The sequence below is a fragment of the Schistocerca serialis genome, chromosome 4 (assembly GCF_023864345.2).
Source record: "Schistocerca serialis cubense isolate TAMUIC-IGC-003099 chromosome 4, iqSchSeri2.2, whole genome shotgun sequence".
In the NCBI taxonomy this organism is placed as follows: domain Eukaryota; kingdom Metazoa; phylum Arthropoda; class Insecta; order Orthoptera; family Acrididae; genus Schistocerca; species Schistocerca serialis.
In genome coordinates this window covers 266,005,642-266,030,707 of record NC_064641.1, presented here as the reverse complement: position 1 = coordinate 266,030,707, position 25,066 = coordinate 266,005,642, and the positions used below count along the sequence as shown (strand labels likewise).

General features: G+C 44.6%; 1 protein-coding gene across 3 annotated transcripts in view; it reads left to right on the top strand.

Moving 5' to 3' along the window:
• Positions 1 to 25,066, top strand: part of LOC126473715 (uncharacterized) — a 115,612-nt gene that overhangs the window by 7,146 nt on the left and 83,400 nt on the right. The gene's annotated exons all lie outside the window — the stretch shown is intronic.

The window sequence follows — 25,066 nt, the reverse complement described above, 5'->3', positions numbered from 1 at the left end:
ACTTCTCAATTTGCACTGATGTTTGGCGAATTTCCTTGTTAAATATCAAGCTAGTCACATTGATTAATAGTTTGACGTTCTGGAACTCAGTGAGGATACACGTTTCCACGAATATAAAAGGAAACGAACCATGAATATTAAGAAAAAGTAATTGTCGCTTTGAATCTTGATTTGCTCAATCGGGCTTCTTCCGCTCTCGGTAAAGCTGGGCCTTTCGATGCGGGTCATAAGTTAGAAACAAAGATTCCTCACATGATATCACTTTTTCCGAGAAATTAGGTTGATTTTCAGTTATATCCAAAGTGTCACTACAAACACTTTGACTACCTTCTGTTTGTTCGATCGCGAGGATCTTCGAAAAGAGTTCCGGACACACTTTCCTCATATTAAATTGAGTATTCGAAATTTCCTTAGGTGTTCTTTCTCAATGCTACACTTTCAGCAATCGATTGAATACCCAACATATGCTCAGATCGAATCACATTACCGAGGTTTTCGATATTTTCATCTATTTTTATTGTTGAAGGACGTCCCGGCCGTGAGTCATCTTCAACGTCTTCTCGGCCATCTTTGGAATGCTTGAACCACTCAAAAACTCGCTTACGTGATAAAAAAAGTCTTCGCTATACACTTCTTCTGTAAAGTTTAGGTTTCGGTAGGATTATTCAAGTTTGACGTGAAATTTCACGACACTTCGTTGCTCTATTATTAAACTTATTACTTTTGCGGCAAAACAAAATAACAGCTCTTACACAAATTAAGATAATGGCCATACTAAATTGCTTAAGACACCACAGATGCCTCATTCGACTGAGAAGGGTTTACGATTCAGAGCTATTGGTCGTTCGTCTATGGCGCATGCCTCCTTGCTCGGTGACAGCAATTCCAGTTGCTTTATAGCCAGCTTGATTACGCTTACTTTACTTTACGCGATCAGGCCCAGACGACCCCGTGCTCCTACAAGGTTCCTCCTCCACTGGGTTCTGTTTTATAGCCGGCTCTCGTATTATGGTGTGACGAAGAGTTGCTACATTAATGGCGTTTTTCCCCTGACTTTATTTATTTAAATGGTTCCATAGGACCAAGCAAGTCAAAGGTACTTCTTTATGGAAGGAGTTAGAGCATAGATTACGGATTGCCAATTAGAAGAAGTAAGCTAGTATTAACAAAATAGCAGGTGTGTGCAACAAGGAAACCTTCCAAATTTTAATGGAATTCTTGCGGTATATCACTCAGTATTTTTTTTCAGTTCTGCCTGAAGCCTATTGAAAATAAACCTGCTGAACAGTGCACAGAAGCATGCGTTGACCTTGGGCATATCGTCTAGTGCTCACTGAATCAATGTTGCAGTTTCTTCAGAATGACTCAATATTCTTAACAACAAATACTATGTTGGATTATCTGTACATGCATGGCAGAGTTAGAATTCTGAGGCGCCTGAATTATGGCCTACACGAAGTTCGCGAACTGACACAGCAAATCAGTCCAAACACCGTCTTTGTGTTAAGAATGCTTTTCGTGAGTGGAGACACCTGCTCCAAAACATAAAACCTTACAAGGTAACTGAGTTAAAATAGGCAAAATAAACTTCTACAGGGACAGTGAAGGTAGCAGCATTCAGTTCTGCACAAGATCGTGATCGGGGTACTTCGATGAAAGCCTCCCATCTGCTCTCAGTCCACACGTCGCCCGATGCAGTTTGCAATACCACTGTACTTTCTTAACATATTATTGAAGTGTTTGAGGATCGGCAGGCTTCTCATAATACTAACAAAATTTTACTGATGACAACAACATTACAGAAAAACAAAATTACATATACTAGTACTGTGTCGCCTCAGGTCATATAAAAAGTAAAAGTTGCAAAGCCATTTGAAATAATTCTCAATGTAGCTCAACCGTTCATTTATAATCATTAATTGTGAACCAGTGAACTGATCTTGGAGATTAACATAAAAGGCAATCGATACTTGACTACAAAGTACTTCTTACTTGGTTGCAGTACAACTTCAGCTTCTTAAAAATTATTGCTATACACTCACGATATTTATCTACATATTTATTAGGCTTCTTCAGTATTAATTTATCTTTAGCAGGGGCCTAAATTTTGTTAAAAATGCTATTGATATAACCACGTTTTAAAAATTGTAATTACTTGTTTCTACTTTTTTATATCCACACTCTCATCTCGGTTTCTGTATTTTGGGTAAATTAAGAATCGATATTCTTTTCATCTTTTCCTACAGAGAATTGCACTAGTCACTATGTGCGATGGGGAGAATGGCGAGCCCTCAGCTGGAATCCGCTTAATGCGACGCCACTTTCTTTTTTCGGCCCATTACACAGAATGCGCCTCTATAAGATTTTAAGCATCACTATTAAAGGAAAAACTCAGTATTGCGTCAAAGATCTGAGCATTCAGTTTTAGGTTTCCTGTGCTTACCCTAAATGCCGGAAGTTTCCTTTGAAACGGACACAATCAATTTGCTTACGTACCTCCACCAGCCTGAGCCTGTACACCGTCTTTAATGATCTCGTTATCGACGGAACGTTCAATTCTAATCTTCCTTCATTGCATCACAAACGATATGTTGATATAATAGGTGTCACGGATGGGTTGATAATAAAACCAAAATAGCACACACATTCCAATTATTTTTTTAGCTTTCATTATTGAAATGAACAGTTAAGCGGATGCTATACAAAAGAAGAAAATAATACAAGTATATACAAGAAAGCTAACGTTGATGTCTCGACATAAGGTTATTTAAATGTGACTGCGATATTCCAGAGCCTATGTTGTTCAGAAGTACGATGCAGTATTTCTCTGGACATGCGTAAAAGTCCGAAGGAACAGGGATGCAGTGACTACAGTTGTTAAGAAATGCATTAAACGTGTTCGCAGTTGCGAATATAGAGAACAGTGAGCTGTATAATGGAATGACGACAACGACGGTTTGTGCCCGTCTGAAACTCGAGCCCGGATTTCCCACTTATCGGGAGTGGTCGCCTTTCCAGTAGGCTATAAGAGCACGTTTCGTGGCCAGACTCCAAAGTTCCATATGACGTGAACGATGTGTGCACAATCTCCACTAGTACATCCATTACATATATCCCCGTACTCGGTAGACATTTTAATTGAAATACGATATTGCAGTGCTTTTGTTGTTCAGAAGTATTGTGCAATGTTCCTCGTGGCGACTAAAGCTGATATGAAGTACATGAAACGTATTCGCAGTTGCACCGTACTTCTGAACAACACAAACAGTGCGATACCGTATTTATCCGCCGACACTGAGCAAGCAACTTTCAATTAAAACGTTTCCCTTGTACAGGGATATACACAATGGATGAACGAGTGCAGGTTGTAAACACATGCTGGCAACATACAGAAGTTTGGGTAAGGCTGTGAAACGTGCTCGGGTAGCCTAATGGTGAGGCTAATAAGCTTGAAGTCCCGGTTCGTGTCCTGGTCTGGCACAAATTTTTGTTGTCTTCGTTTCATTATAAATATGATGGTTGCACATATTCGCAACTGCAAATACACTTCATATATTATTTAAATGTTGCTTGGCGTGGATAACAAAAAAAAAAAAAAAGAAACTGAAGTTAAAAGCCTCTCGCCTTCAACAAGTTCGTGTGACTTTTTAACTCTGTGTCATCAGTATTGTGGTGATGTGGATCTTACAGGTTCTCTTCTCCCTCCGGAGAATTTTCTTTAGGTTCGATTGGTGTGTTATTTCTTCGAAAATGGATATGAAATTAATTCCTTTCAGCCTCATCGGAAGCTGACAGATTTGGAATAGAGGTAATCACATTTACCAACTCACGTAACTAGATTTCTAAGTATGACATTCACCCTTTATTTAAGGCAATTTTAATGAAAAACTTGTATGGTAATTTGACTTTTATGGGTTCCAAGGCAACGTCAGATCTATCCTAAAGGTCTATGATTTGTTAACCACGCAAAGTAGTGCATCTGATTTGTCAAAAGATTTCAGGAAATGAAGGAAACTCTTGATGTGCTAATTTGCCCACAAGGTTTTCTCCACTCTCATGCTTTCTTGTTTGGAGATGCATTTATCTTTTTTTTAAAAAAAATACTGAACAAACCTCCTGTGGTGTACAAACTGATAATCAAGTCTCCCATGCTAAAAGCCATGATGCAGAGGCACAAATACGTCTGAGGTGGAGGTCGCTTCGGGTCACGAACTATCTGTAGTGCTATCAGGTACGACTTCCACTTATGTACCCCACAGGTATAACGGCGAGCGGCACTGCCTCCTCCTCGAGGCGAATTCTAGCGATCGTAATCAGCTTCGTGAATGTTAAGGAGCTCTGGCCTTCTGGCAGGTAAACAAAGAGTTTGGCAACGCGCTTCTAGAAAGTGTGACAACTACGGCGCCGACAGGTTTACTGCAGACGTCTCTTGCATAAACAGGTCTCTCAACTGGAATCCGCTTAAGTGAATCACCACTTTCTTCTTTTGACCAGATACACAGACTGCGCCCCTGTAAGATTTCAAGCATGAAGTTTAAGAAAAGAAACGTCAGTATTTATTCTAGTAAAATGGCTATGATTAATCGTGTTAAGAAGTCACTGTTCCCTCACAGGTAGAACAACACAAGGGAGTGTGACTGAAATTAATGGTAGTTCTGAAAATCTTACATTAAGATACGCCTCCTTCTGCTTCCATATTCAGGACAGATAAGGTTCTGCGTTATGTTTCTAGTACTGGTTATTATGTAGTTTCGATGTAGAACATGTGTGTGACATGTGGTATGTTCACAAATCTGTAATCGAGGTTTGGAATATTCGGTAAATACGGAGGTTAACGATCCGGTTTTAAAGAATTTACACGTTGTTAACACATCAGTGATGTGGTGCCGCTGATATTTTATAACGTTTCGTTTTTGTTGTTACTACAAACATCCGTAGTAAACAGAACGTAATCTGATTTACTATTTATTCGTTGTTGTTGTTGTTGTTGTCTTCAGTCCTGAGACTGGTTTAATGCTTCTCTCCATGCTACTCTATCCTGTGCAAGCTTCTTCATCTCCCAGTACTTACTGCAGCCTACATCCTTCTGAATCTGCTTAGTGATTTATTCGTTCACCTGCGAATTAAAAATCCAGCAAGTAGATATTGTAGTACGGGAAAAAGATTAAAAAAATGATAACAAAAAAAGTGTCTGTGACACATCGCTGAATAAATGTTTCGTTCTGTGCGTTCTACGTGCATAATCGACCTGAAAAGCCAAGAAATTGGATCTCCAAGATCTGACTTTGGTTTCCGAGATGGTGCTAATATGCTGCTGTAGCGGAAACCATAGGTGTCAGTTAAAGACACCAGTACCTCTGCTGGGAGCTAGACAATACGTGCTTTATGGGACTCAGCTTCTGCACACAATGGACATAACCGATTTGCATGTTTCAAACCAATTTTGCGTTTTTGTTTTGCGCCATATTTCGTTACATTTATGGATACCTACTGCAACTATTAAGTGTGTAGTTTATATCTTGCGTACTGTTTACACACCTTGAATGAAGATGCAGACAAGCCTGACTTACCGTTTGAAATTTGTGCCTGAAGGGAATAAAAAAATACCAAAACACAGTCCTATGCACAATCTCCAAATATGTTTATGAGACTATACAGATACAGGATATTTTATTACACATTCACTTTCACACAAAATTTAATTGATAGCCGTGTATAATATAAATATTTGATGATCAAAATGATGTACGTGTTAAGACATTCAGTACATCCTGCAGAGCTGATAAATAAAAATTCAGGAGCTTGCGAGCTTCCTTTCTCTTTATGATGCAAATTTTCAAAATCTTCAAAAACTTTACTTTTTTGTGTCCTATGTAAAATTAGCAAATTTTCAGTGATGTCACCAATACACTACATACTTCGTGATTTTGTTTCTCTTCCAAGCGTTGCCCACTCTCATCGAGTTTATGAATTTGATTTAAAAAGTTTTTTTAACCGCGTTTATTTCACGCGATTCCTGTCGTTACACATCGTCAGTCGAACTGAGTCATTGTTTGATTGTATGTGAGCTAATTGTAACTCACCCATCTCACCTCTGGTTTAGCAATGAGTATGCAAACGATATGACATTCATATCGTCATATCTTCGAAACTAAACGTCCAACAACACCATCTTTGAAGCAACCAGTGTAACACAATGAAGCATATTACGCATTCACATATTTCGTCTGAAGTTAAAAAAATGTAAATATATTTCTCCTCCTTAGATCAGCTGTTAGTAGGTCTGTATTGAGATTCAACTCCTGTTCTGACAAGGATTATTTCATCATAGGAGCGGTTTGCTCAACAAAGTTAACTCAATAGCTCATTGATAGAGGCTCTGGTTTCGAAAGCCAATATTAAAACGCTGCACTTAGCGATATACATGGTAATTTCGTGATACAAGTCAGTAAATAGAAATTGTTTAGTGGAATAGAAGTACTTGCCCGGAAAAAAACTTCTTCATGTAACATTCATATTTAGCTTTTCTATCTCTCAAGCTTTTAATATCATTATCTTAATGGCTAAACATTTTTTGCAAGGTTATTTGTCACCGCCTTGTGAGCTTAAGTAACTTTTAATGAAAATTAATGAAGGTCGCTTTTCATTCTGGTACTATAATGATAGATGTCGTTACCCTCTGTGAACCATAATGGATTATATGCAACAAATTACGTGAGAGAAAATATGCATTGTGATTCTGTAACGAAAATATATAATCCTCTGATAAGTAGTTTAAGAGATATACTCTAATATGAGGCCTTTGTACAATAAAAAAATTTCTCTCTCACTGATGAGTTTCCCCACAATGTGGCTCCCTTTCACATTACTTAATGTATCTTTCCAAGGCTTGCAGTTTTAAAACGAGGCAGAACTGGGCTGTTTAAGGGTTTCTAAAATGTTTCTTTCAGTTTGTTATCAGTATGTACTCCACTAAACTTGAAGAATTTACCATTATTTAAATTTATCAATTGTGTTGTACTCTTTGAACAGAAGGATTGAGTAAGCTGTGTTTTATTCAATTTATGAGGAGGATAATCCGCGGAAATTCAGCCCATAATCCCTCTAAATACAGTACTTACAATTTATTTTGTTGCTTCATGTCTACTGGCAATGGTAATAATCCTATGATCTGCAAAAATAATTAATTGATGTATTGATTAGAAGATCATTAATATTTAATGGAAAATTACAGAGGATCCAATACGGATCCTTGTGGAACTTCATTAATGTCTTCCTCTTAATCAAGAAAATATTTCACGTGTACAGTTGATGATTCTGTCTGTGAAGCATGATGTAAGACAAAGCGGAAAAGATCAGCAAACCAGAATTTGAAACAAAAATGGGACTGTTTGTGTTTTTCAGAATTTGGTAGGCAAGAATCTACCAATGTAAAAATTTTAACATTTTGCCTTTGGAATAATTTAGGTGACGAAAGTTCAGAATACCCCATCTGACAAAAAAAGTAAGGCACATAGAAATGGAGGAGGAAGCGAAATGAAACTTCATGGGTTCTGATGGTATGTGATGTAGAGTCAGATTTACAAAGAACTTGGAAGTATGAGCCCACTTATCAGCATAACTTTTCAGCTCCTCTCCTCTGGTTGCATTCACTTATTCGGTTGGAAAGGGTTTCATAAGGCCATTGTATTCTCTTCTGAGGTAAGGTGAGCCACAGTATTTGCAACTGGACTTGGAAATCCTGCATATTGGCACCAGAACGGAGTCGACATCGACGCTGCTCCCATACATGTTCTAACACGGACATCCCCCCTGCGGGTCCGGGGTAAGAATAGGCCCAAGGTATTCCTACCTGTCGTAAGAGGCGACTAAAAGGAGTTTCAACCGTTTCGGCCTTCCATGTAATGGTCCCCCTTGGGGTTTGACCTCCTATTTTCAAAATTCTACAGAAGTACAAGCCTTTTGGGGAAGGACACCTTACATGGTGTACCACTGGTCCTAAGTGCACTAAGACCTTGGCACTCAGCATTGCACCGGCGTTGTAACCATACCCACTATTCCTCAAATTGGGCCTAAATGCCTGATGGGTTGTCCAAGTTACGCCCATAGTGCATCTCCATCTGCACCAGCGATCATGATGGACTTTCCATGGCACCAGAAATCCAGCACGGTAGCCAGCCCGTTGTGGTGGGGTCGTCATGTACCCTCTAGGTTGTAGCCCCCTGACAACACAGGGATCGTACTGCCGATACCTGAGCTGCACCCTCCCCACGTCGGCCAAGGAGTAGATGCCCGTCTCCGTGGGGCATCAGGACTCCCGGCAATGGTCATCCTGCCAGGTGACCCTTGCTGCGGCTGGGTGGCGCCCGTTGGGAGAGCCCCTGGTCGGAGTGGGTGGTATCGGGGCGGACGTTTTGCAGATGAAACGTCAACATGTATCAGGTCGCTCTGCGGCCGAGTCTTTCAAAAGAAAAGGTACCGTTTCTAGTTCTGGTTCTCCTGCCCTTTCCCCCTTGGCCACTCCATGGGAGGAGGGACAGGCCCGCCGGCTAGGGGCGAAGTACTTCCCCCGCTATTTGGTCTGTTCTCGAACCGATGGGGGGACGTTCGCCACCTCCAAGCTCATGTTCTTTGTTCAGCACATTGAGGACGTCTTCGGGGAAATCGAGGCTCTCAGCAAGATGCATTCAGGGTCCGTCCTTATCAAGACTACCTCCGCCATACAGTCGGCGGCGCTCCAGGCGTGCGACCGCCTAGGGGACATCCGAGTATCCATTGTCCCACATCTGGCACTAAATAGGACGCAGGGGGTTATTTTTCATCGTGACCTCCTGCTACAATCTGATGAGGAGCTCAGCGCCAACCTGGAGCACCAAGGCGTGCATTTCGTCCGGCGAGTCCAGCGCGGCCCCAAAGACCGTCGCATTGACACCGGGGCCTTTATCCTCGCCTTCGAGGGGGACGTTCTCCCGGAGAAGGTAAAGGTGATGTGCTACCGGTGTGACATGCGACCTTACGTCCCGCCTCCTATGCGCTGTTTTAGGTGTTTGCGCTTTGGGCATATGTCATCACGGTGTGAGGCTGAGCACCTTTGTGGCGATTGTGAACGTCCTCTTCGTGAGGAACATACATGCACCCCACCACCTCGGTGCGTTAATTGTCCTGGCGTCCACTCGCCTAGATCCTCCGACTGCCCCGCATATCAGAAGGAGAAGAAGATACAAGAACTCAAAACTTTGGATTGGCTCTCTTATTCTGAGGCCCGGAAGAAGTACGACCGCCTCCATCCTGTGCCATTGACCACCTCGTTTGCCTCAGTTGTGTCCACTCCTTCCACGGTATCCTCACCCCTATCCTGTCCCCCCTCCGCCTCCTCCGCCCATCAGGGGGCTCTGCCTCCGCCTCCCAAATCCCTCCCTTCCAAATCCTCCTCCCCCGTGGCCCCCACCCCCTCTGCCCCAGGGGCCACCCTTCCTCCTCCTCCTCCCCCCACGCCACCTGAGAAGTGATCCTCTTCTCAGGCATCCATCGGGGAAACGTTCCGGACCCCAGCTTCCGAGGTCCGGCGTTCCAAAACGGACCCCGCGCGTAAGGACCTTCTTCGGGTCCAGCCCACCATCCCTGTGCCTCCTCGGCCTTCCAAGAAGGCCTCCAAGAAGAAGTCTCTATCCCCCTCTCCACCCCAGCGCGTTTCGTCTGACGCTCCATCCTTGAGTCGCTGCTCCCGGCCGTCCTCAGTTTCGCCGGGACGCTCTGCTGCCAGGCGCTCCGCCGGCCTTTCGTCGGCAAATGATGCGGCCCGTCCTACACAACCAGGGACAGCGGCCGCAGCTGGCGACGAGTCGATGGAACCGGATCCGCCTCCCGTCGGTTGTAGCGTAGTTCCCTCGCAACCTGGCCCTCCGCGGCCGTGGAGGTGACCAGCTCTTCCCCCGTCTCGTTCCCCCAACCTTTTGACTAGCGATGGCGTTGTTTCATTGGAACATAAGAGGTATTCGATCTAATCGGGAGGAATTACAACTGCTCCTCTGCCTGCACTGTCCACTCGTCCTTGGTCTCCAGGAAACCAAGTTGCGCCCGACTGACCGTATTGCCTTTACCCACTATACCTCGGAGCGGTATGACCTCACCCCTGTGGACGGTATCCCAGCTCATGGTGGGGTCATGTTGCTCGTTCGGGACGATGTTTATTACCATCCCATCCCATTGACCACCCCACTCCAAGCAATAGCTGTCCGCATTACTCTTTCTGCTTTTACTTTTTCAGTTTGTACCATCTACACTCCACCATCATCTGCTGTTAGTCGGGCTGACATGATGCACCTGATTGTTCAGCTTCCCCCGCCGTTTTCATTGTTTGGCGACTTCAATGCCCATCATCCCCTTTGGGGCTCTCCTGCGTCCTGTCCAAGAGGCTCACTCTTGGCGGATGTCTTCAACCATCTCAATCTTGTCTGCCTCAATACCGGCGCCCCGACTTTCCTTTCGGACTCTACTCATACCTACTCCCACTTGGACCTCTCGATCTGTTCTGCCACTCTTGCCCGTCGATTCGAGTGGTATGTCCTTTCTGACACCTATTCGAGCGACCACTTCCCCTGTGTCGTTCGTCTCCTGCACCACACCCCATCCCCACGTCCTTCGAGCTGGAACATACTGAAAGCTGACTGGGGACTGTACTCCTCCCTGGCGACCTTTCCAGACCACGATTTTCCCAGTTGTGACAGTCAGGTCGAATACCTCACGGCTGTTATCATCAATGCTGCCAAACGTTCCATTCCTCGTACTACTTCTTCTTCACGTCGCGTTTCCGTCCCCTGGTGGAACGAGGCTTGTAGGGACGCTATCCGTGCTCGACGACGTGCTTTACGCACCTTTCGCCGCCATCCTACGTTGGCGAATTGTATAGAATACAAACGACTCCGAGCGCAATGCCGTAGAGTCATAAAAGACAGCAAAAAAGCTTGTTGGGCCTCTTTCACCAGCTCCTTTAACAGTTTCACTCCCTCTTCTGTCGTTTGGGGTAGCCTGCGCCGGCTGTCGGGCATTAAGGCTTACTCCTCGGTACCTGGCCTGACATCAGGTAATGAGGTCCTTGTTGATCCTGTGGCTGTCTCCAACGCCTTTGACCGCTTTTTCGCGGAGGTTTCAAGCTCCGCCCATTACCATCCTGCCTTCCTTCCCAGGAAAGAGGCAGAAGAGGCTCGGCGACCTTCCTTCCACTCGCTAAATCTGGAAACTTATAATGCCCCCTTTACTATGCGGGAACTCGAACGTGCGCTTGCATTGTCCCGGTCCTCTGCTCCGGGGCCAGATGCCATTCACGTTCAGATGCTGGCACACCTTTCTCCGGCGGGCAAAAGCTTCCTTCTTCGTACCTACAATCGCGTCTGGACCGAAGGTCAAGTCCCCATGCGTTGGCGTGACGCCGTTGTTGTTCCTATACCCAAACCCGGGAAGGATAGACACCTTCCTTCTAGTTACTGCCCCATTTCTCTTACAAGCTGTGTCTGTAAGGTGATGGAGCGCATGGTTAATGCTCGGTTAGTCTGGATTATTGAATCTCGACGACTACTTACTAATGCCCAATGCGGCTTTCGTCGCCGCCGCTCCGCTGTTGACCACCTTGTGACCTAGTCGACATTCATCATGAACAACTTTTTGCGAAGGCGCCAAACGGTAGCCGTGTTCTTCGACTTGGAGAAGGCTTATGATACCTGTTGGAGAGGAGGTATCCTCCACACTATGCACAGGTGGGGCCTACACGGTCGCCTGCCCCTTTTTATTGATTCCTTTTTAACGGATCGAAAGTTTAGGGTACGTGTGGGTTCCGTATTGTCCGACGTCTTCCTCCAGAAGAACGGAGTACCTCAGGGCTCCGTCTTGAGCGTAGCCCTTTTTGCCATCGCGATCAATCCAATTATGGATTGCATTCCACCTAATGCCTCAGGCTCTCTCTTTGTCGATGACTTCGCGATCTACTGCAGTGCCCAGAGAACATGCCTCCTGGAGCGCTGCCTTCAGCGTTGTCTAGACAGCCTCTAATCATGGAGCGTGGCAAATGGCTTCCGGTTCTCTGAAGAGAAGACGGTTTGTATCAACTTTTGGCGATATAAAGCGTTCCTTCCGCCATCCTTACATCTCGGTCCCGTTGTTCTCCCATTCGCGGACACAACTAAGTTTCTAGGGCTCACGTTGGACAGGAAACTGTGTTGGTCTCCACATGTCTCTTATTTGGCGGCCCGTTGTACACGTTCCCTTAATGTCCTCAGAGTTCTTAGCGGTTCATCTTGGGGAGCGGATCGCACTGTCCTGCTTCACTTGTATCAGTCCATAGTCCAATCGAAGCTGGATTATGGGAGCTTCGTCTACTCGTCCGCTCGGCCATCCCTCTTACGCCGGCTCAACTCCATCCACCATCGGGGGATACGTCTTGCGACCGGAGCCTTCTGCACTAGTCCTGTCGAGAGTCTTTATGCTGAAGCTGCCGAGTTACCATTGACCTACCGGCGCGACGTACTGCTGTGTCGGTATGCCTGCCGGCTGTTGTCTATGCCCGACCACCCCTCTTACGAGTCCTTCTTCGCCGATTCTCTCGACCGTCAGTACGGGTTGTATGTGTCTGCCCTGCTGCCCCCCGGAGTCCGCTTCCGTCGCCTGCTTCGACAATTGGATTTTGCCCTCCCTACCACCTTCAGAGAGGGTGAGAGCCCGACACCACCTTGGCTCCAGGCTCCGGTTCATATTTATCTCGACCTCAGCTCACTCCCGAAGGAGGGTACTCCGGCTGCAGTGTATTGCTCACGGTTTGTCGAACTTCGTGCTCGACTTGCCGGTCACACCTTTATTTACACCGATGGCTCCAAAACTGACGACGGTGTCGGCTGTGCCTTTGTCGTCGGGGCTGCCACCTTTAAATACCGGCTCCTCGACCAATGTTCCAGCTTTACGGCCGAGCTTTTTGCTCTCCATCAGGCCGTTCAGTATGCCCGCTGCCACCGCCATTCATCGTATGTACTCTGCTCTGACTCACTCAGTGCTCTTCAGAGCCTTGGAGCTCCCTATCCGGTCCATCCCTTGATTCAACGGATACAGCAGTCTCTCCATTCTTTCGCTGATAATGGTGGTTCTGTCAGCTTTCTGTGGGTTCCCGGACATGTACGAGTGCCTGGGAATGAGGCTGCGGATGCTGCAGCCAAGGCTGCAGTCCTCCTGCCTCGGCCAGCCTCCCATTGTGTCCCGTCATCTGACGTTCGTGGGGATGTATGTAAGAGGCTTGTGTCGTTGTGGTGGGATGCTTGGTCATCCCTCCAAGGAAACAAGCTCCGGGCTGTAAAACCGCTCCCAACTGCTTAGACAACATCCTCCCGACCATCTCGGCGCGAGGAGGTCCTTCTGACCAGTTTGCGGATTGGGCATTGCCGGTTTAGCCACCGCTATCTGCTCTCCGGTGACCCAGCCCTGCAGTGCCCTTGTGGTCAGGCATTAACAGTGCGCCATGTTTTATTGTCGTGTCCCCGTTTTAGCCAATTTCGTGTTATCCTGTCCCTGCCATCTACTTTACCGGATGTTTTAGCTGATGACGCTCGAGCAGCTGCTCATATTCTGCGTTTTATAACTTTAACTGGCTTGTCCAAAGACATTTAACCTTTTTACTTATTTTATCTGCATCTTTGTCAGGTCCTTCTGATGTCCCCCCATCGCCTTGAGTTTTAGCAGATTCCATGTGCTCTAACACCAGTGACTGGGCGCTAATGACCTCAGCAGTTGAGCGCCCTTAAACCCTACAAAAAAAAAAAAAAATAACACGGACAGATTTGTGGACCTTGCTGCCCACATATGTACCTCAACATCTCCCAGAGAGTTCAGAGAGATGTGTCATGTGTGGACAAGCATTGCTGTGTTGATAAATCGCATCACGATACTGCCGCATGAGAGATAACACGTGAGGGCGAAGGGCTTTCGTGTGCCGTCAGACTTCCCCCAGTCGCTACCAGCCGTAACCTCAAGTCACGTTCGAAGAGTCTCAAGCCGGCCGGTGTGGCCGTGCGGTTATGGGCGCTTCAGTCTGGAACCGCGTGACCGCTACGGCCGCAGGTTCGAATCCTGCCTCGGGCATGGATGTGTGTGATGTCCCTAGGTTACTTAGGTTTAAGTAGTTCTAAGTTCTAGGCGACTGATGACCTCAGAAGTTAAGTCGCATAGCGCTCAGAGCCATATTTTTGAAGAGTCTCACACCGTTGTGCCAGGTGTAATACTGCTGTGGCTTTCCAAGACATTTGAAGAGCGGGACTGTTCTCAAGTCACCGCCATACTCGCCGACGATAGTCATCTAGGTAAAGGACTCACTGCTGGCCAACTCTTTCTACTCCTAGAATGAAGGCTTTCACGACCGGATGATGTAGCTGAAGGTAAACCTTTCGGGACTTGAGGTCGTGGTCCAAGACGTTTCGTCCACTCGGCAAGACTCAGCGGAGGAGCGCCTCTGAAGATGTCCGGCGCAGTCGTGGACGAAACATCAGGAACAGAAGAGTTTCTTGAACCATGGCCTCACATCACGAAAAGTTTACCTTCACCTCTTTCTACTACACTGATGCATTTATTAGCAGAACTGACTGATTTGTGTATGTTACTAATAATATCAAATAATTCTGCGCAAATTCAATGTGGTAATGCGATCACTGGAAATAAGTTTTGTAAGATTATTTTTCTATTTCATGATGCATGGCTACAACAGCCTAAGAATTATATGTACATTTATATGTACCTTGCTGTATTGAAAATATGCATTTTTTGTGGCAAGTTTATTATTACCTTTTAAATGAAAATATGTTTGAGATTGTTTTTAGCTTACTCCTCACTTACTAAGCTTTCACTTAGGATGTGCGGAAGGCACATTAGCGTATCTGTTGTTCTTTGTGAATATATATTGTGTATTCTTGTTTCTGAAATTTTCTGCATCTTGCAGGATATCCTCACTAGGTTTCTATTGGAATGAAAAGTATATCTAACCTACAGTGATCCTACCTTGTGATGGTGAGTTTTGGTCGACAGGAAACATCCCAATGCCCCAGAAATCTGACTGTTAGATTCGACCAGCCGGCCATATGAAGATCCACAATGGAACCTCTTTGAAACTCTGTCAGCACCTGATAACGCTGTCTCTCACATGTATATGACATACTCATGACCTTCAGTGATCAGCAACTCACGCTTTTGCGCCTGTTACATACAATACCAGCCTGGTAACAACACAAAACTGGAACAACATCAATGCACTCCGAAGGCCGTAACCTGTCGCAGAAAATTGCAAATCTAAACAGTTACATACGTGCAAATGGTGTGTACGTGTATGAAGCGCACTGACATCCGATGACTTCTGTGCGCTTCGCTTTTTGTCAGGCATTGTAACTGTATAAAATAGTGTGAAACCCTGTCTTCTATTAACTATTACCATAAACTTTATGGCATCCTCCGACTTTTTCGTGCCGGTCGTCCGTTATGCAAAGTGGTCAGTGGATACTTTGTATATTCAATAGAATGTAAGTCTGAGGATGGCAGATAATCACCAAACTCCAGTGATGATGATTTTATGTGGCATAAAACAGTAAGTTGAAGGGTAAAAATTTAGACTGATCAAGTGAACTTTGGGCTTCTGCCCGCATCTCGGTCCAATGTTGAAATGTTCAAATGTGAGTGAATTCCTAAGGGATCAAACTGCTGAGGTCCTCGGTCCCTAGACCTACACACTATTTAAACTAACTAAAACTAACCTATGCTAAGAACAATACACACCCGAGGGAGGTTTTCGAACCTTTGGCGGGAGAGGCCACGCAATCCATTACATGGCGTCTCATACCACGCGGCCACTCCGCGCGGCGAATCTCGGTCACCTACCGTATCAGAGAGAAAATAGTTATTAATAAATGAGACAAACCAATGCGAAACAAGCTAAAGGTAATTTTATTAGTCCGTCATCGGTGTCACAGCGGACGCTAATCTGATACAACACGAATATCTCAGTTTCTGCTGATATTTTCGTATTATGGGAAACAGTATGTTGTACGTATCAACTACGTAGGAACGCCGAACAGATTTCACGGAAGTGGCTTACAATTTCGACGGTGGGGATGCACACTGAGATAGCCCTGGCAGTGCCAGAAGGAAATCCACCAGGAAGCAGGCAGAGCGGAGCTGCTCCTGCCGCTGTTACATAAGACGCCAGCCTCCGGTTTGCAACAGACGCTGCCTCTTCGTCAGCTTCAGCTTTTGCGTTATGAGGCCGCCTCCATTGCGTGTCAGGAGCCCTAATGACGCCCAAGTGCAGTTACCGCGACCGCTTGCTCAAGTAATTGAAATGCTGTTGCGACATCTGTAATAAGCATATCTTCTAAGATCGGGAGCAGAAGCAACACCTGAAATTATTTGCAGAATGAGGAGATAACACATGAGAGATTAATTACTCTAAGAAAAAGTAGTGTACAGGCAGCTCTAAAACGGTTAGTAATCAGTTTCTGCAGCTACACACTTTCTGCTTTGTGAAGAAACATTCTTCAAGTGGACAACATCTCCTGGCTGCTTTGAAGCGGTTCGCCACCGTTTGTCTCTGTACTAACCTCTACATCTCAGAACATCAACTACATCCAACGTCTTCAGTGAATTAGTGTATACAGAGTGTCTCTCGTAAGGGTCGTCAGGTGCATTTTGGCTAGTGTTTCGACAGAAATTTGCTGTTTCTTTCCAGCGGTGTGCAACTGGAGTCAAACCAAACAAATACTGTTCATCATGTCTTTCATGAAACGTTCAGTGTCGATGGAGAGCATCGGTATGTTCCCCGTTATGTACAAAATGATTTTAAAGCGAAATTTTACGTGCGCATTCGATAGAACGGTCCCAAATTAATCTATTGTGATATTAATTTTATCGGTATGTATTAAAAAGGGCATGAAAACACGAAAAATAAGCAGTTTTCCAGCAACTGCAGCGCTTCCCTGGCCTGCACTGGCTGCTACCGTCGAGTAGCAGCGCTGCTCAGTCGCAGCTCCAGTACTGGTTTTCCTTCAGTTTTAATTTCCCTGTAAACATATTTCTGTATAATGAATGTGGCATTATATTAATTTGAGACGGCTGTCCCAAATGACAACGAGAAATTCTAATTTAATTCATTTGTTCGTAACGGGAAACAAACCGCAGATTTTCGTCGACAGTAGGCCTCTCATTAAAGACGCTATGAGTAGTATTTCTTTGCTGTGGCCCCAGGTATATACCGTAAACACTGAACTGCAGATATCTGCCGAAACAATAGAGATATTTCTCCTGACGACTTTTAGGAGCAAATCCTTATCTTCGTCTTCCCCTATAATTTGTTCTCTACACAGTCCTTCTAGATCCATGCAATATGTGGCACATTTTATTAAAGGGTGCAGTATCACATCCCTTCTTTTAGTTTTCCCGGCCGAAGTGGCCGTGCGGTTAAAGGCGCTGCAGCCTGGAACCGCAAGACCGCTACGGTCTCAGGTTCGAATCCTGCCTCGGGCATGGATGTTTGTGATGTCCTTAGGTTAGTTAGGTTTAACTAGTTCTAAGTTCTAGGGGACTAATGACCTCAGCAGTTGAGTCTCATAGTGCTCAGAGCCATTTTTTTAGTTTTCCACACATTCATTTCCACACTGATTCTGCAGAGAATCTCCTCGTTTCTTATCTTACGCTCTATTTAATTTTCAATGTTCTTCTGTACCGTGGTCTAGGGAGCCGCCACGATAGCTCAACGTGTTCGCTCAGAGAGGCGCTGGCCCTCCGTAATAAAAAGAAACGAAATGAGTAAAGGAAACAACTATCAACTTGAACAGATGTCCTGTCATGTCCACCAAGACCAAACGCAACGAACGATACCGAAAAAAATGAAAAAAAGGGGACTAACGTCTTTGATTCATAATCAAAACGTCTTCAATCCCGGGTTCGGATTCCGCCGCTGGTTAAATTTTGATTAATAATCAGCATTGGTGGCCGAAGACTTCCGGCATAAGAAGCCACTCCTCACTCTGCCAACGGCCTTGTCAAAGAGGGCCGAGGAGCGGATTGGAGACTATCTTGTCCCAGGGATAGGAATCTGCCCCTAAAGTCGGAAGAATCAGCAACGATCAGTGGCATGAGGATGCAGAGGACCAAGGAAACAACTGCATTGAAGACACGTAACATGTATCCACAGGAAATGTGTCCTGTAATTGAAGAAGTATCACGATTATCTCTCAACTGGCAAAACATTGCGGAATAGTCCCCCATTCGGATCTCCGGGAGGGGACTGCCAAGGGGAAGGCTGCTATGAGAAAAAGATTGAATAATCAAAGAAAGGATAACGCTCTACGAGTTGGCGCGTGGAATGTCAAAAGATTGAACGTGGTAGGGAAAGTAGAAAATCTGAAGTGGGAAATGCAAAGGCTCAATCTAGATATAGTAGGAGTCAGTGAAGTGACGTGGAAAGATTTCTGGTCAGGTGAATATAGGGTAATATCAACAGCAGCAAAAAAGGTATAACAGGAGTAGGATTCGTTACGAACAGGAACGTAGGGCAGAGAATGTGTTACAATGAACAGTTCATTGATACGGTTGTTCTTATCAGAATCGACAAAAACCAACGCCGACAACGATAGTTCAGATATATACGAGCGTATGCCGACGTTGGAAGCTGAAGATGAAGAGATAGCGAAAATGTATGAGGATGCTGAAAGGGTAATACAGTATGTAAAGGGATATGAAAACCTAATAGTCATGGGAGACTGGAATGCAGTCCTAGGGGAAGGAGTAGGGGAACAGGTTACAGGAGTACATGGACTTGTTACAAGCAGTGAGAAAGGAGAAAGACTAATTGAGTTCTGTAACAAGTTTCAGCTAGAAATAGCGAATACGCAGTCCAAAAATCACAAGAGGAGGAAGTATACATGGAAACGGCCGGGTGATACGGGAAGATTTCAGTTTTGTTACATCATGGTCAGACAGTGATAACGAAAGCAGATACTGGATTGTAATGCGTGCCTAGGATCGGACATACAATCTGAGCACAATTTAGTAGTGACGAAGAGTAGGTTGAAGTTTAAGACATTAGCCAGGAAGAATCAATACGCGAAGAAGTGGTATACGGAAGCACTAAGGAATGACGAGATACGACTGAAGTATTCCGATGCTATAGATACAGCAATGAGGAATAGCTCAGTAGGCAGTACCGTTGAAGAGGAATGGTCTTCTCTAAAAAGGGCCATCACAGAAGTTGGGAAAGAGAACATAGGTACAAAGAAGGTAACTGTGAAGAAACTATGGGTAACAGAAGAAATACTTCAGTTGATCGATGAAAAGAGTAAGCATAAAAATATTCCGGGAAACTCAGGAATAGTGAAATACAAGTATATGAGGAATTAAATAAATAGGAAGTGCAGGGAAGCTAAGACGAAATGGCTGCAGGAAAAATATGAAGACATCAAAAAAGAAATGGTTGTCAGAAGGGCAGATTCAACATACAGGAAAGTCAAAACAACCTTCGGTGACATTAAAAGCAAGGGTGGTAACATTAAGAGTGCAACGGGAATTCCACTGTTAAGTGCAGAGGAAAGAGCGGACAGATGGAAAGAATACATTCAAAACCTCCATGAGGCGGGAGATTTGTCTGATGTTATAGAAGAAGAAACATTAGTCATCTGAGAAGAGGTAGGGGATCCAGTAATAGAATCAGAATTTAAAAGACTTTTGGAAGACTTAAGATCAAATAAGGCAGAAGGGATAGATAACATTCCATCAGAATTTCTAAAGTCATTGGGGAAGTGGCAACTAAACGAATATTCACGTAGGTGTGTAGAATGTATGAGTCTGGTGACATACCATCTGACTTCCGGAAAAATATCGTCCACGCAATTCCGAAAACGGCAAGTGCTGACAAGTGCGAGAATTATCGCACAACTAGCTTAACAGCTCATGCATCCAAGTTGCTTATAAGAATAATATACGGAAGAATGAAAAGAAAATTGAGGATGCGCTAGATGACGATCAGTTTGACTTTAGGAAAGGTAAAGTCACGAGAGAGGCAATTCTGACGTTGCGGTTAATAATGGAAGCAAGACTAAAGAAACATCAAGGCACGTTCATAGGATTTGTCGACCTAGAAAAAATGTTTGAGAATGTAAAATAGTGCAAGTTGTTCGAAGTTCTGAGAAAATTAGGGGTAAGCTGTAGGGAGAGACTGGTGATATACAATATGTACGACAGCCAAAAGAAAATAATAAGAGTGAACGACCAAGAACGAAGTGCTGTTATTGAAAAGGATGTAAGACAAGGATGTAGCCTTTCGCCCCTACTGTTCAATATGTACATTGAGGAAGCAATGATGGAAATAGAAGAAAGTTTCAGGAGTGGAATTAAAATTAATGGTGAAAGGATATCAATGATACGATTCAATGATAACATTGCTATCCTGAATGAAAGTGATGAATTACATGATTTGCTGAACGGAATAAACTGTCTGATGAGTACAAAGTATGGGTTGAGAATAAATCGTAGATAGACGAAGGTAATGATAAGTGCTAGAAATGAGAACAGCGAGAAACTTAACATCAGGATTTATGGTCACGAAGCAGATGAAGTTAAGAAATTCTGCTACCAAGACAGTACAATAACGAATGACCTACGGAGAAAGGAGGACATCAAAAGCAGACTGCCGGCCGGAGTGGCCGAGCGGTTAAAGGCGCTACAGTCTGGAACCGCACGACCGCTACGGTCGCAGGTTCGAATCCTGCCTCGGGCATGGATGTGTGTGATGTCCTTAGGTTAGTTAGGTTTAAGTAGTTCTAAGTTCTAGGGGACTTATGACCACAGCAGTTGAGTCCCATAGTGCTCAGAGCCATTTGAACCAAAAGCAGACTAGCAATGGCAAAAGGGTATTCCTGTCCAAGAGAAGTTTACTAATATTAAATATTCGCCTTAATTTGAGGCAGAAATTTTCAAGAGGAGTACAGCATTGTATGGTACTGAAACATGGATTGTGGGAAAACCGGAGCAGAAGAGAATGGAAGCATTTGAGATGTGGTGCTACAGACGAATGTTGAAAATTAGGTGGGCTGACAAGGTAAGGAATGAGTAGGGTCTGCGTAGAATCGGAGAGGAAAGGGACATGTGGAAAACAGTGATAAGAGAAGGGACAGGATGCTAGGACATCTGTTAGCACATGAGGGAATGACATCCATGGTACTAGAGGGATCTGTAGAGGCAAAAACTGTAGAGGAAGACAGAGATTTGAATACATCTAGCAAATAACTAGGGACGTAGGTTGCAAGTGCTACTCTGAGATGAAGAGGTCAGCACAGGAGAGGAATTCGTGACGGGCAGCCTCAAACCAGTCAGAAGGCTGATGACCGAAAAACAAAACAAAAAAAAAGCCTTTTGTAACACATCTCAAACACTTCATATTCTCATATTTCGTCGTCCTCGCGTATCTCATGATTTAATTCCGGTAATTGAACTTTGTTTTCAAGATTTACTGTAGATATTTCTTTCAAATGCAATACAGCTATCATCAGTCATAATGTCCAGCTGGCAGACGTTTATGGCTGACAAGGGGAGGCCGCCAATTGTGAAATTCAGATTCGATTCATACTGCGCATAATAAAAGCTCATGGCCAGAGGTGTAATGTGGCAAAGCACCAAGATGCACTTCTCAGCCGTTGTCGAGAAAATCAACAGTCAAAAGAAACCGTTGCGGTGAAATATTCTCTACGAATGACAATTTTCTACAGCGTCGTGGCACAGCGGTAAGCGCTCGGAATAGTAATCCGAAAGTCGCCGGATCGAATCTCGCGCCATGCAAATTTTTTTTATTATTAGTTTTTTGTAATTCATGTATATATATATATATATATATATATATATATATATATATACTATTAATTAATTGCTTATGCATCTTGGTGAAGGCGGATCGCTCTCCAATTGTACCGCCTCCATTTTTCCGTTTACCAGGGTGTACCAAAGCTCTCAAGTCCGCACTGATTATATATGTATATATATATATATATATATATATATATATATATATATATAAAATTCTCGGCAATCAGTTGCAACAATTATGCATATAATAGGTTGTTGAAAGTCGTTTGTCGTGGAAAAACTGGCGACTTCGAACATCATTATGTTTTCCGCAAAGTTGTATTTCACAAATGTTATTAATTGTCTTCATAATGTTAACCACGTATAGTTAACGGAAGACGTAGAAACGATATTCCGAAACGAGTACGTATGGCGTAAGTCAAGCATTCGAATTAGAATAGAGACCCCACGAACACAAATTTGCTGTGGCAGGTATGAAATACAAACTCCGTTACTCGCTCGTTACACTTGAAGGACAGATGTTGAATGGGCCGAAACTAGCCGCCGCATAACAGCGTAGTTGCCTGCTAACTCCGAAAGAAGGTAGATGCGGTCCCTAGCGCAACTTATAACATCGTCGAAAATCAGTGCGGACGTGAGAGCTTTGGTACACCCCGTTAAACAAACGAAAAAATGGAGGCGGTACAATTGGAGAGCGATCCGCCTTCACCAACATGCGTAAGCAATTCATTAATGTTTGAATTACAAAAAACTAATAATAAAAAAAAATTGCATGGCGCGAGATTCGATCCGGTGACCTTCGGATTACGAACCCGAGCGCTTACCGCTACGCCATAACACTGTAGGAAATAATAAATCGTAGAGAGTATTTCACCACAACGGTTTCTTTTAACTGTCGATTTTCTCGACAACGGCTGAGAAGTGCATCTTGGTGCTTTGCCACATTACACCTCTGGCCATGACCTTTTATTATGCGCAGTATGAATCGAATCTGAATTTCACAATTGGCGGCCTCCCCTTGTGAGTGTAATCTGAAATAATCATTGTCAGCTCATATCTGATGCCTTGTTTCATTCATGTTCATGATCTTCGCAGCATTTACACTGTAAACTACGTTGGAAATGTTCCGCGAGACATACTTATATGCCTAGAGCATCGTCACTGAAATGACCACTCACAGAGCAGTACTTACACTGTTCTGTCACATTAAGGTGACCGCATGTAAAAAGTTTGAATGACCACCCTTTGTGCCACGGACCGTGGCAAGACATGCAGTAAGAGAGTCAATGACGTTCTGCAAGGTCCCTTGTTGACTACAACGCCGTGGTCAGCTGCTCTAGGTGTATCGGTTGAGGGTCCATGACGTCAACAGCCCGATCTAATTGGTCCCACAGATTCTCTGCTGGGTTTAAATCCTGGGAGTTTGGTGGCCACGGGAGAACAGCAGTCACGACCTGGTGTTCTTGGAACCATGCACATGCACAGCCCTGCTGCTATATACCACTGTGCCAAGGAAGATCAAAAAGCATGTAGGGGTGGACATGGTCCCCATGGATAGATGCTTACTTTTGTTGATTCATTGTGCCATTTAGAATGAAGAGAGCACCCAAGGAATACATCAAAAAGATTCCCCAGACAATAGTGCTCCCTCCTCCGGCCTGGATCCTTCCCACGATTGTGCGTTTGCCATCGGTCTGATGGAGCATAAAACGTTATTCATGTGGAAAGGTAGCTGTCGACATTCAGTGAACGTCCAGTTGTTGCGTTATTAGCGTGCAGATTTCAGCCTCTATCTTCGATGAAAAGTAGGCGATACGGGTGCGTAAATCTCGCATCTGATGCGAAGGCCCATACGCAGCAACTTTCACTGAACAGCCGTTGCGGATTCCCTCTGGGCGGTCAGTTATTCAAAAGTTGCACTCCTATTCGCCATTACACATCTCCACAGTCGTCATTCGTCCGTGTCATCTATGCCCCGTCGTGTACCACAGTAGCCTCGGCGTCGGCTCTGGATAGCACCATTTTGCCATTCACAGCATACTGCAACCACGGCGACACCAGTACAGTTGAACAAACATCGCCATTTCGGAAATGGTTTCTGTGGTGTCACCGCCAGACACCACACTTGCTAGGTGGTAGCTTTAAATCGGCCGCGGTCTATTAGTACATGTCGGACCCGCGTGTCGCCACTGTCAGGGATCGCAGACCGAGTGCCACCACAAGGCAGGTCTCGAGATACGGACTAGCACTCGCCCCAGTTGTACGGACGACGTAGCTAGCGACTACACTGACGAAGCCTCGCTCCGTTGCCGAGCAGATAGTTAGAATAGCCTTCAGCTAAGTCAATGGCTACGACCTAGCAAGGCGCCATTAGTAATATTGCATGTATCTAAAGAGTCTCACTTGTATCGCCACAATCTCCAGATGTACCAAAAGGATGGATTAAAGTTAAGTATTCCAGAAGCTACGTACTTTTCTTTATAGCATTCATTACGTATCCTGTTTGAGACCTCACGCCCCCCTGCTTTAGCTTAGCGCGTGCCTTTCGGCTTCCTCTCATTGTGTCTAGGCTGTCTTGTCTAGACACAACATTTTCACACTTGGCCCGAAAGCCAGTGATCATGCCTCTTTGGACATGAGATAAATCGCTCCATTTCCGCATTACGATAACAACTGCATTGTTTTCCGAGTCCCCCCCTCCCCCCACAGGCTTCATGTATCTTCCACTGCTAGTGCTGCTACCTGCGGTTTGTGAGTGGTTACTAAGCGTTGTCTTCGAACATAAGTGGTAGTTACATTAATATGAGTTAACCACGTATTTCTAGTATAATATAGCCGACGTAGTTCAGATTACAGGCCACGCGGGGTAGCCGCGCGGTCTAAGGCGCCCTTTCACGGTCCGAGCTGCTCCCTCGTCGGAGGTCCGAGTCCTCCCTCGGGCATGGGTGTGTGTTGTCCTTAGAGTAAGTTTGTTTTAGTTCGATTAAGTAGTGTGTAAGCTTAGGGACCGATGACCACAGCAGTTTGGTCCCATAAGATCTTATCACAAATTTACAAAATCAAACATGCGAAAACACACCAGAAAATTTTTATCGGAGGTGACAACGATCGGGGGAACAACAAATAAGATTGACTTGAAGCTCATTTTGAGTATAAATTGATAATTTACTTTGCATCTTCTGTTGTGATAAAAAGT